We start from the raw sequence: 8488 nt of genomic DNA, 5'->3' as shown, positions 1-8488 counted from the left end.
CCATCACCAACATCCGCTCCGAGCAGGCCGTCCTTTTCTTCACCGACATCATCCACCGGTTTGGGATTCCCAACATCATCATCACCGATAACGGCACTCAGTTCACCGGCAAAAAGTTCTTGGACTTCTGCGATCAGCATCACATCCGTGTGAACTGGTCTACAGTAGCCCACCCTCGAACTAATGGCCAGGTTGAGCGTGCCAACGGCATGATTTTGCAAGGACTCAAGCCAAGGATCTACAATCGCTTGAAGAAATTTGGCAAGAAGTGGATCGAGGAGCTTTCCTCGGTCCTATGGAGCCTAAGGACAACACCAAGCAGGGCCACAAAATACACCCCATTCTTCATGGTATACGGCTCTGAGGCTGTCCTCCCCACAGACCTCGAATATGGGTCCCCTCGACTCAAAGCGTATAACGAACAATCAAATAAGGAGACTCAAGAGAACGCGGTCGACCAACTCGAGGAGGCTCGAGACATGGCCGTCCTCAACTCTGCCAGATACCAGCAGAAGCTTCGACGCTACCACGACAAGCACGTGCGCAAAAGGGACTTAAACGTGGGCGACCTTGTCCTACGACGCCGGCAAAGCAATCAAGGACGCCACAAGCTGACTCCACCTTGGGAGGGCCCATACGTGGTGGCCGTGGTCTTGAAGCCAGGGACATACAAGCTCGCGGACGAAAAGGGGGCGATCTTCACCAATGCGTGGAACATCGAACAGCTACGTCGATTCTACCCCTAGAAGTTCAAAACTTTATGTTCCTACATTCTGTACCTGGTCCTTGTAAATGAATGTATGAATAAATGAAGCCTTTCCCTCGAGCGATTTACTTTCTCACAAATCTCGACGTTAGAAGGGAGTACCAACTATGACCCATCATAGTCGATACCCCCTCGGGGGCTACCAGGGGGGCGACCCCCCCCCCCAGTGTAGAAAAAGCCAAGAAATTCTCTCTTCCTTACTTAGTAAACCTTGCACGATCGAGTAGTTGAGGCGCCTCGAGCCCCTTAAGGGCCGAGGGATAACGAGCATGAGAACTCCTACGCCCCCAGGCTATGGAAACTCTACTCACTTCCTCACCCTTGAGGTGATCGAGGCTGTTTATTACGAAAGATCAAACAAGGAATACATATGTAGGCGCAAAGAGAAATAAGAGAACCTCAAGCGGAAAGACAGATAAAAATTTAACAGTCACAAAAAGACATTGTACTACTTATAGAGAAGTTAACAGAGTATTATACAAGGGGCCCCAGGCACCCTAAGCAGGCTCGCAGGCCTCAGTCTTCATTGCGATCCTCACCACCCTCGCCTACGCTCGAGCTAGTCTCAGGAGGAAGCACCTCAGGCTCAAAAAGCTTGGCCACCCTCTCTCTAGGAGCCTCCGTGTCGTCGATCAAGGCATGGAGCCTCTCTTCGTTCTCCGCATCGGTCTTAGAGATGTCGGTGACGAAGCCATGGGACACCACCTCCATGTCGTAGGAGAAGCCCGAGCAGACAACCGCCATCGCCCGCTTCACCCCGATGTGGAGGGCATCCCGCACCCGATCTCTCAGCGTCGCGCCTAAGTAGCACAGCTGGTCGACCAGTGCGTCGCCTCGAGCATCCTCCTTCGACTCGTCCATAGGCTCGACCTCCCAAGAGGTCGAGAGGTCGCTTATCGCCGTCCGCACTTGACGGTTCAAAGCAACCTCCGCCTCGAGCTGGGCCTTAGCACTACGGGCCTCGACTTGGGCGGCTAAGAGTTCGTCCTTAAGCCCTGTAAATGCCAATACAAAAAGCTTTAGGAAAAATGAAACACACCCTGAAAAAGAAATCCGACAAAGGAAACGTACCGCGAACACTCTCCTCTAGGGCCGTGTTCTCGCCGATTAGTCTGGTGTTGGCCCTCTCGATCTCTTTGTTGGAGCAGGCCAGCTCAGTGTTGGCAACGCGGAGATCCTCGATCGCCTTGCCAGCCTGAGCAATGGCCCCACTCTTCTCCAATAGTTCTCCCTTCAGACGCTCGACGTCGTCAGAGAGACTGCGGGATCGAGCCCGCTCCGCCTCGAGGTCTTCAAGGGCCTTCTTCTTTGCGTCCTCTGCGGCACCCCTGGCGACCTCGCTATCCACATACGCCACCTTCATCTTCTAGAAGGAGTATCGAAGGGAGTCCAGGTCGGCCTTGAGAAGGCCCTTCTCCTTGTCCAAGCCGGCAATAACGCTCTTGTAGGACAGGGCCTCCTCCCGGGCTTTGGATGCGGCCTCCTCGACCGTCAGAGCCCGCTCCTGCAGCAGCGTCGTCTCCTCCTCTGCCTTCCTTGAGGCCTCTCGAGCCTCGACCAAGGCAGCCTCCCTCGCCTTCTTCTCCTCCTCAAGCGCTATGAGGTCTTTATAGGCCTTAAGGAGCTTTTCTTGCGACTCGAGGAGTTGGTCCTTGAGGACGGGGTGCTACTCCCAGCCGCCTCTTGTGGCGTGAATGAAGCTCAACTTGATGCGGGAGGTCTCTTTCATATCCTGCAAGCCGGTGGTCGAACAGTTAGAATACAAAACCAAAAGGCTCCATGAGGATTAAAGATCGAAAAATACTTACAAAATAAGCTGGCCCAAGCCCGTTGTTGATGATGTCCGACAGGAGCCCCACCACGTGCTTCATCCAAAGGCGGAGCTCCTCGACGTGTTCCCACTTCTCGGCCTCCTTCTTATCGTCGAGGAAGATGTTGGGCTCGGACGGATCGGTGGAAGCCCGGATACGAATCCGATCGGGGCACCAGTTCTCCATCTCCCGATCATCCTGCGCCTTGACGCCACGGATAAGGTCCTCGACAGTCTCGAGGGAGCCCCCATGGCGCAAGAACAGCTCGACGAGGCATGGGAACCGCCCGTCGTCGTCCTCCATCTTCTAGGTGCCGTCCTTACTCCCCGACGTCCCGATCTCATCCTCCTCAGAGGGAAAGCGGTCCTCCCACGCTCGACGCTCCCGGAGGAACCCTGGGGCGATCCCGTCCATGCCGTAGATCGTCCTCCTGATCTCGCAATCGGGGTCGGTGGGGGTGCGCATCATGCAGGCAAGCGCCACCACACTGTCCGCCCGCCCCGGCTCTACCCGGATCGTGGCGGGCGCCCCCGGAAGGAGCCACGCTGGGGTGGGAGAGCCGTACACCGGCAAATCCTCTTCTTGCTCTCCGGGATCTTGCGGCGCCGGTGGTGCTGGTTGGGGTGGATCTTGAGGCGGGGGCTCGAGCGGTCCTCCTTCTTGCCCCCCTGATGCTGCTGCTGCTGCCCCTCGAGCATTTCCCGCTGCTGCTCCACCTGCTGCTGCTGTTGCTGCTCCTGCTGCTGCTGCTGTTGCTGCTGCTGTTGCTACTGTTGTTGCTCATCGTGTTCCCGCGACTCTTGTGGGCCGCCCTGCTCCTGCGCCTGCCGCCTTGCCTCGCGCTCCCGCTCCTCCTCCTCCTCCTTCTTCCTCTGCTCCTCGAGGGTGTGGAGTCCAGCAGGCCAGGGCACTCGTTCCACGACAAAGGAGGTCGACGCCTCCTCATCCATAGGGCAGACATCCCTCGACGTCTCGTTGCCGCCAGACGTGTCGCTGATGGTGATGGGATCCCCCTCGACCCCCGATCGGGGAGGCTCGGGGGCTCCTTCTTGCCCCTGGGTCTGGGGCACCTCGACTCGTGTCAGCGGCGACGGGTCTGACTCAGGGCGAGGCGGGGCACTCCCAGCGTCGGCCGGAGGCTGAGAGTCGGAAGAGCCTATAAAACAAAGAATAAGGTCGGTCAAAAATGACCAATGTAAGAACGTCATGAGTCCCATAAGTAAGCCACAAACCTGGCTCCTTAGAGGCTGCTCCCGCTTTGAGCCTCTTCGCCATTGAAGGCTGAGCCTGCTCAAGCGTCCGCTTTAACCTGAGACAAAAGAAACAAGTGTAAAAAGACCGGTATACGAGGAAACACGGAGGAACAGGAGAACAAAAGTCACAACGTCAAAGAGCTTACCCCACGGGGAGAATAGCTCGCCTGCCGGTGCCCCGACCGGTGGGCCTCGAGCCACCCCGTGTCAATGTCCCAGACCCCTCGAGGGTAGGCATTGGCCTTGGCCCAGCAACTTCTGCTTGGGGGGGCACCGGGACTGGCGCTCCTGCGGCCAGTGTGTCCTTTCTCGGAGGCCGCGGCACGACCGTGAGTCAGTGGCCCCGTCGCCTGAGGCCTAGCCTGGCCACCCATCCTGGGCGCAGGGGGAGGGCGCGGGGCGACCTGACCAGTCGCGGGAACCGGGGGGGTGTCTGCACGGGGGCGGTGAGATCCGCTTGGCCCGTCCTTCGACGCTTCCATCCGCGGGGCGTCGACGTCACCTCGAGACGGACCCTCGAGGATTTGGTGAAGGCGAGACGCCATCCCCTCGGAGTCGTCGCTGTCATCGTCGCCGTCTCCACCATCATCGTCACTGGGGGATTCTTCCTCAGGCTCCCCCCTCTGCCTGGATTTAGCTCGACGCGCATCTAATGCTTGGCGGTCGAGGTTCTTCTTTTTCTCTCCCTTCTTTGCAGAATCCTTGGTAGACTTTTGCTTCTCGGCGGACCGGCGTCGCGCGTCACGGTCAGCCTCGTCCTCCTTTACAGGAGGCCTCGAGGACCGGACATCAATCCATCCCTGTCAGAACAAAGGTGGACTTAGAAAAAAGGGAAGAAAAGATACCCAGAATCGAAGCTACGCACGAAGAGAAAGCATACCAGATCGATCGAGCCCGCATCTGGCCTCATGGGGAAGCCGCTAACGTGCTCCGGCTTGAAGTCACCAGCAATGGCGGCCCTGACCCGGGCCGCGACTTCATCGTTCGCCGGAGCCTCGCTTGACATCCGGCATGCATCGAGGTCCCGAGATGAGGCGCCGGGAGCCATCTCGTCCATCCTCAGCGGTCGAGACATCAACGGGAGAACTCTCTGGTGATGGACGGCCGAGAGGACGAGGGCGGTGGTCAAGCCCTCCGAGCACAGTTTCTTCATGACGTCGAGGAGGGGGTCGAGCCGAGATTGATGAACCTGGACGACGCCGTACGTCCAATTCTCCGGATGCTCCGTGATCAGACGACCGGTGTAGGCGGGCAGGAGGTCGTCGTCGTTTCTCAATTAGAACCACTGGGAATCCCAGCCGGCGTGGTTGGTCGACAGTCCCACCGGGATATACTCGCGCGGCCTCTCCGTCTTCCCGGTCTTCAACACGAGGTTGAGGCAACCCGCCCGAACAGGCTTCCTCACGCCGGTGGTCCCAGTGGGGGCGTTGAAGAGCTCGCCCTTGTAGAGGTGGAGCCACAGCTCCCAGTGGGGCATCATCCCCAAATAGCCCTCACACACCGCGGCGAAGACCGCCGCGACGGTGATGGCGTTTGGGGAGAAGTGCTGGAGCTCCACCCCGTAGTGGTGGCAGAGCACCCGCATGAAGCGGCTCGGGGGAGCACCCAGTCCGTGGCGGTGGAACTTGGTGAACAAAACCACATAGCCCTTGGGCGGCCTGGGCTCCCTGTGGTCCGCCGGCGGCGCGATCCACTCCGGCGACGATAGCGAGGTGCGGCGGCGCAGGAGTCCCTCCCTCTCAAGCTCTTGCCGCCGGCGCTCCGTCATCGACGAAGGGCGCCAGTCGTCGGTGGCGACAAGCCTCACAGGCATCCTAGCCGGAAGGATGGCGGATCCGCTACTACTCGAGGGGGGCACGCGCGCGTGGGATGGCAAGGGAACTAAGGCAGCGAGAGGGCTAAGGCGAGAATGAAGACGGGAGGCAGAAGGGAGAACAGCGGCGACGCCAGGACACATTTATAGGCAGCTGTCCACTAGCGGGCAGATCCGATAAAAGAGGTAACTCCCCTCCGTAAATGCGCCGTCTAACGGTCCTTTCCCTCCTCTCAGGTGGAGCGCCCCGAATTCCACGCCAACGCTGTGTCGTAACGTCTCCCACCTAAAAAGGCGCGCCCAACGGGCAAGAAGGCGAACCGCCCACGACCTTTTCCTTCCCTTGTAAGCCAAGGAGTGTACCCGTGGAAGCCTCGAGAGGTCGCAGGCTGGCCCACCGAAAGGGTTCGACAGCCGATGTCGAGCACCAGAGTCAGGGATCCCCAGCGAGTGGTCGAAAATCGAGGTCCGCCTCGAAGACTTGCTGGGGATGTCCAAGGTAGGGTCGAGACGGTCGAGAGGAATCCCCCCGACGGGAGGCATCGAGCCGCCGGACTCTATCGAATGAGACCGGTATCCCCGACCACGTCGACCCTGCTTTATGAGAACGCCTCCGGGCTACAGCTGACCCCCTCGAAAGGGGCAGAGGTTCTCACTTGGATTACCCATCATGAACTCAATCTAGGGTGGACGACGCTCGCTCTATCGAGAGTACGTCGAAACCCTCACGCAAAGCGTGCCAATCAGGACCTTCCACCACCGGTGTCGACAACGTTTCTGAGAATTAGGCAATATAACCCTTGAAGGAGTCAAAAACTCCTCCAAGGGCTCGGGGGCTACCCCCGTGGGGTCGCTCGCGCGCCCCCACGGAAATTCGATCGCAAAACAAAGTCTCCACTCGAGCGCCAGCGCTCAAATGGAGACTCGGGGGCTACTGTCGAGGGTGTAGTAAGGGGTACCCTCACCGATGCACATAACGAGATTACCCGTACGCAGGTCGAGGCCCTCAACTCGACGCTCTGGTCATACATACGCGCGGTCGTCGACGACCGCAGCCTCGAAGACGGAAATGGTGCCGAGCGAATCGATCAGATGTCGAGCGCCAGCTACCCTCGAATACGGAAACGGGCTCGAGCGAATCGGGAAGCGTCGAGCGCAAGGACACTGTCCGCCGCCTGTCGCGCGCACGAGAGCCAGGGCATTTAATGCGCTTGACGCTTCCCCACCTAACACGCTGGTCACGGGAAGCGTGATAGGGAACAGGCACCTATCCCGTCGTTCTTTTTGCAGCCTTCCCCACCAAACAACCCAGGGCGTGTCAGGACGCAGGAAACAGGGATGGAACGTCTAATCAGGACCCCCTCGAGACAACCATGGTCAGCGCTCCAGATATCAGGGCATTGCACGGCGTCTGACCCTCGACCAGACATGGTTCCTTCCTGGGGACGAGTTGGGCGTCGACTGACAACACCGCAACCACTCCACCGGATCTGCCGCCATACCGTACAAGCGTGCGACCGGTGAACCAGCCCAAGACGGCGCGCAAAGCAGGATACATGGGCACGCGTAATCATCATCGAGCTACCAAGATGGGACGGCTCGAGACCACGACGGTACGGAGGCCTCGAGTAGGTCAGCGCACCATGCTTCTATCAACTCCTACTCTGACACCTATACATGTACCCTAGGTCTCTCCTTGGAGCTATAAAAGGAAGGACCCGGGAGTAGAAAGACACACAACACTACGCCCATACGCAGTAGAACTAACATACTCCATACCACGCTTGTATTCGCCCCTGTACAAGCACTTAGGTGCAAGATAATACAAACTTCCCTCCCCCATTGGACGTAGGGCCTTCTCTTGCCCGAACCAGGATAAATCTCTGTGTCTTCTTGCATCACCATTTGGGAAAGGGAGCACGCATACAAATTTACTCGTTGGTGTGACCCCCCGTGGGGAAAACACCGACAAGATGCTTGGCATTCCTGGGTCGTCCTTCTTGGTCAAAAATGGTGACTTAAGTTGATGATCTTGACCTCCATGAACTGCAGTGACCATCTTAGCTGACTCAGTCCACACTTGCTTGTTCCTGTTCCTTAAGTTGATTCACGTCTGGATTGATCTGGGATTTGTGTAGTCTTGTTCTTGAAGAAAAATGTCTCCTTCCTCCCTTTGATGTAGAAACTGATCTTGGCAGCACTAGCATAGATGACAGCTCCCGAGGTGTTTAAGAATGGCCTCCCTAAGATGATGGGTGCTCTCTCGTCATTACCGGTCTCTACCACTATGAAGTCTGCTGGGGCATATAAGGTACCAACTCGGACACAAAGGTTCTTCAATATTCCTTTTGGAAAACTTATTGTCTGATCTGCAAACTGCAAACACATGGTCGCTTCTAATAAAGGATATGTAAAGAACTTTTCATAGAGTACCCTGGGCATAATGTTGACGCTAGAGCCAAAGTCGCAGAGTGCTTCTAGGACGTCCACCATGCTGATGGAGATCGGGAAGACGGGGCGTCCTGGATCACCTCTCTTGACCGGCAGAAGGTCAGTAGTGAATTCAGTGACGGGGTTACTCCAATTACCTGCATCAAATATGTCTACAAGATTTGCAGATTCTAATCCTTCCGGTTGTGATGGTATACCGGGGTTAGTAACAGGAACAGCAGCAGCTATTTGATTTAAGTGAGATTCAATCATTTTATTAAAGCTAATTTGATTCTTGATGGTAGTAGAAAAATAATCCATCCTATTATTTATATTTTCTAGCATTTTATCATTAGATGCCAATTTCTTAGATAGATTATCCATTAGCTTTCCTTGATTAGACACTAACTCTCTC

This window comes from Sorghum bicolor, chromosome 7 (genome assembly GCF_000003195.3).
Source record: "Sorghum bicolor cultivar BTx623 chromosome 7, Sorghum_bicolor_NCBIv3, whole genome shotgun sequence".
Classification (NCBI taxonomy): Eukaryota; Viridiplantae; Streptophyta; class Magnoliopsida; order Poales; family Poaceae; genus Sorghum; species Sorghum bicolor.
The sequence above is the reverse complement of the archived record's forward strand: the minus strand, read 5'-3'. Positions refer to the sequence as shown.